This window comes from Centruroides vittatus, unplaced genomic scaffold (assembly GCF_030686945.1).
Source record: "Centruroides vittatus isolate TY-2023 unplaced genomic scaffold, ASM3068694v2 contig_543, whole genome shotgun sequence".
NCBI lineage: Eukaryota > Metazoa > Arthropoda > Arachnida > Scorpiones > Buthidae > Centruroides > Centruroides vittatus.
The window spans coordinates 382,247-387,759 of NW_027122319.1; positions in this window are offsets into that span (position 1 = coordinate 382,247).

Below are 5,513 nucleotides of genomic sequence, written 5' to 3' on the forward strand. Positions count from 1 at the left end.
TTCTGGTGTGATGTGGGTGTTGGATTCTAAGAAGCTTTAGGAATAAAATTTAAAGTAAAAATCTAGTTCTAAACAACAAATCTAAAATTACATTTTATTAATGAATAATTGAACAACAATCAATTATTTCATATCTTATTATAATAAAAACAAGGTTTCCAGTTTTTTTATTTTAATAGAAAATGAAATAAAAATATTTGGAGTTTCCCACCATTCTTTATTTACTTTTATCCCTAATAATTGTTATAATTACCTTTAAGTCTTCAGAGTTACGTAAAATTACTAATACGAATGATTACTTTTAGTATTTATATAGTACACATTTTATATGTATATTTGTAAATGCTTTTTCGAATAAATCAATTTTTAAGACTTAAAAGAAATATATTAATAATATTGACCTGTGCTTTTTATTTATTATATCAACCGTCCAGAAATCATTACTATTAATCATATGAACACGTTTTAGTATATACATTGATAAAAAATCTACTGATATTATGGTAGATCTTTTATTCATACATATATATATATATATATATATATATATCGACCCAACGACCTTAAGACAACTTTCTATCCATGTAGAATGCAAACATTTCCAAGTTGTGCTTAAGATATAAATTCTATATGCTGATTCAAAGCGGATTAAAATTGCTAAAATTCAGTTTTAAATATATATTAAACAATGTATTTATTATACTGTATCTTTCATTTTTAAATAATTTATTTATAAAGAATACTTCCATTTTTAGCTAAGATATGAAAAAACAAAATTTTAAAAAACAACGAAAATTTTGTATAATTTTTAATATAATAAACTTTCATACAATAGTTTTTAAACTGTAAACTGTAATTACGAATAAGTTGTTCGTTGCATCCAAAAAGTATTTTCATAAAATTTGAATATTTTAACCACTTTTTTAAATACAGTAAATCCTCGATTTAACGAACCAATTGGGAAAAAGAAGTGTCCACTATTACAGAAAATTCATTAAATTATAGCACACGTATTTTAAATCCACGTACTCTTTATTAATAACAAACTTAATATAAGAAAAATGTGTTCAAATGTTATTACGATGAATAAATATAAATAAAATATAATGTAGAGTGTATTGAGTAATATACGCTTTTTAATTTAATTTTCCAACTCCCATTCGACTGAAATTTTTCCTATAGGAAAGAAACTTTTTCCATTGAATCCGAGGTCTGTTAAATCGAAGGTTTACATTAATCATAAATAGTTTTTAGCCAAATTTTAATCATATAAAAATATAAATATTTTTGGTTTATATTAGAGAATGAATTAAGCATATATTCTTGATTTACCAATTTGACATTTAAGAAAATAAAATTTTTAATAGCTTCTAAAATTGATATTCTGTATTGAATTCTGAACTGCTCCAATTTATTTCTATAATAATAGATTACAAAGAATTGCAATAATTGTAAATTACATAAATTAAAATAATATAATGTTTCAATGCATTCGAAGCAAACAAATTTGAATCTTAGATTATCGAATAATTTTACAAAAAAAAAGGGTAATCTTTTGAATATTAATAGTGATAGCATATTTGTTATTTTAAATGACAAATATAATAAATTTATGAATACAGTATCATTCAAAAAAAATATCAGTTTTTCAAATGTTATAAATTAAATTGAGTTGATAATAGTAACAAATATGAAATAATCTTTCTCATCATTAAATTTAAAATAAAACAATTATTTCAAGTTTAAAGTATTTTATAATGTATGTGGAATATCGATAGTATTAATATATTTATTTACACACTTCCTTATGTGTTATTTATAAGACGTCTCTATTGAACGATACTATCTACGTACTATATTTATGTATTTTATTTATATGTGAATTATATGATATTATGTATCTACCTTGTATTTTTAAGTGTTTAGTGAATACTTTTTAATTTTTAAGTGTTTAGTAACTTTCGTTATGTTTAGTAACTTTCGTTACTAAACACTTAAAAATATTTCGTTTACATCAAAAAGAAGTAAAACTGTTTAAGTTAACTTATAATTCTCTTATATTTATCCTTCGGGTTACCCGACACATATTTACTCGGTAATTAATTTTTTTTAATCACTCACCTGACTTTTTGTTATTCCTTCTACACAGCAGTGATGATTTGATTTTGTAATACATGCAGATCTTTGGGCTGGAATGGCATATAGATAGGATTTATTACAAAGTCCTATAAAAAATTAATCACTTAATGCATGATCCGGAGACCTGAAAGGCTAGAAGCATAATGCAAGGTCATCCAGTTCTCTAGATACCATGTGTTTTAAATATAGAGACTGCGTAAAAGACTCCATAAACATGCCAAAGATCTCCAAACATTAAAAGAAAAGTAAAAACTGTTAATGAAGGAATAACAAAAGATTTTAGATCAAGCAAGCATGGAAAAAATTACATTGGTTAAATGTGCATAGTTTAACTCGAAGGTACTGTACCGTACTTATTTGGAAAAGATTAAATTTGGATAGTTTTACTTTCTTTTGTTGCAATCTATATAATTTTAAATGTTCACTAACTTAGCTATTAAATTATCTTAATAATAATAATGAAAATGCAGTAACCATTAATTATAATTTTTAATGTTTAGAATTTTGATTCATATAATAAATTATCAAACACTTATCTTTCGAGGAGTGAAAAGTAGAGAAATAGATATCATATTTTTTAAAGTATATTCTATATCCTATAATTTTAAAGTAAAAATACACCCTATATTTAAAATACAAGGTAGATACATAATATCATATAATTCACATATAAATAAAATACATAAATATAGTACGTAGATAGTATCGTTCAATAGAGACGTCTTATAAATAACACATAAGGAAGTGTGTAAATAAATATATTAATACTATCGATATTCCACATACATTATAAAATACTTTAAACTTGAAATAATTGTTTTATTTTAAATTTAATGATGAGAAAGATTATTTCATATTTGTTACTATTATCAACTCAATTTAATTTATAACATTTGAAAAACTGATATTTTTTTTGAATGATACTGTATTCATAAATTTATTATATTTGTCATTTAAAATAACAAATATGCTATCACTATTAATATTCAAAAGATTACCCTTTTTTTTTGTAAAATTATGAATATGAATATAAATATATATATATACATACATATTCATTTATCATTAAATTATTATTATTTTTTACATCTTTGCTAAATAAAATTTTTGGAAGTGGAAGGTCATAAATATACAGATATAATGTTAGTGGCATGTACTTAAACACAAAAAATTATATATATATATATATATATATATACAGCCGATTCTACAGCCGATATCACGATATATATATATATATATATATCGTGATATCGGCTGTAGAATCCTTGAGCTTCAAGGAAAACGCGCTTTTGTAACTTAGCTTATCACACGCGGTTTTATTTAATTCATTAATTTATGTGTGGTATGTGTGTGCGTGTGTATATATATATATATATATATATATATATATATATATATATATATATATATACATAATAACAAACTAATAAAATCGCGAAAAGCCGATTTACTGTACTGTGTGTATATGTTACGGCCAAAGTTCGAAGTTCGGTCAGTATTTCGAATTGGCTGGCCATTTCGCAAGAAGAGTGGCCAATGTCCGATGTACTTGAAATGACCAGTGTATATGCTACTTTGGCCGGCCATTTCGCGAAGTGGCGGGAAATTTCTAGCCAAAATTCGATGTGCTGAGGCAAGACTGTCAGATAGGCGGAACATCTTTCCCTTCCGATGTTATGGTGCCGTGTACATGCTAGCAATGAAAGTGACACGTTGTGACGATAATATTCCATATGTTTGTTGCTTTTCGGAGAAGGTCCTGCCTCTGACTTGTTATTATCCTGACATAACGGCTTCATTGTGAGTACTCTACTGCTCGTATTTCTATAGTATTCTATATGAATACTTTAAGTTCAAAGGTTAAGTTGTAGGGCACGTGTTGTACTTGTGATGACACACATTGCTGGAAAGAGCCTACAGTAATTATGCTGAGGTTAATTAATAAAGGATTGTTTGTTACGACACGTTTTTCTTTAAAGGAACGTATTAAATTAGCAACAGAACACAATTTATTGGGGCTGTAGCCTATGTAACAATATTACAATTTCAAATACTCATACTTGTTATTCCATAGATTGTCCCATGGCTACTTCTGATGGGACAAAGATGCTGGGTGAAGTTGGACTATACGTAAATGCGGAAAAAACATTTGATATGAAAATCAGGATCTCGGATACTTTTGAATACGTTGCAAGTAAAAGTAAATAATAGCGGGATCTTCATCAGAGACAAATACGGCGCTTTTATAGATGTTAAACAGGCAAAAGCAAAGATAAAAAAGAATGTTGACCATCATCGACTAAGAAAATACGTTATTGAAGTTGACGGCAAAGATACACTTGTTGTGCCAATTTTCACGATACCTACTTGAAAATTGGACATGGAGGTCGCACGCGAATGGAAAAGGAACTACAAAGTAAAAAAAAGTCACCAAAAAGGAGTTATTACATTGTACCTCCGCTTATGCAAGCCCTGTCAAACCAAATTGTCAAATCCCAAGAAAGGTCTAGTTTCTAAACTTTTGATATTTAAAGAATTTAACTCAAGATGCCAGGTTGATCTTACAGATATGCAAGTATAAGTTTATACTCAATTATCAGGATCATTTAACCAAGTTTATATTATTGCGACCACTGAAAAGCAAAAGAGCAGAAGTTGCTTACCAGCTACTTGATATCTTCACCACTATAGGTGCTCCAAGTGGGCTTCAATCAGATAATGGGAGAAAATTTTCCGATCCAAGTTATAAATGAACTAAAGAACATATGGCCTGAACTGAAAGTAGTACCCGGGAAACAGGCATAACCAAAGCTAAGATTTCGGTGAACGTGCCAACCAAGATGTTCAGAATATGATGTTGACATGAATGCAGACAAATAAATCAACACATTGAGCTAAGGGTCTCCGATTTATTTAATTCATGAAAACCCGTTCTTTTCACCAAGACATTCAGCAGTCGCCCTATGAGGCCGTGTTTGGCTGCAAAGCAAAAGTGGGGCTAAGAACCTCAAATCTGCCCAGAGAGGTTGTAGATAACTTACAAACGACCATGACTTTTTTCTTTCGACTTTGGCCGATCGTCCCATACCAAATTATATTATATGATTATATCACATGATTTTAAACTGTAAATTAGTAATTAGATAATTTTACAAATTGTGGGAAGTGTTAATTAATCATTATTTTAACAAAAATAAATAAATAAAATCAGAAAATAGAAAGCAAAATAAAAATAATCGCTTGTATTATCTATTCTATATACATATAAAATACTTGGCTTAAAATTGTCATTTTTCTTCGTTACGGGGGAAATAGAAACGGCGGCGCCGGAAATCGATGAATCGTCACGAAATTTTTGTTAAGAATCTTTT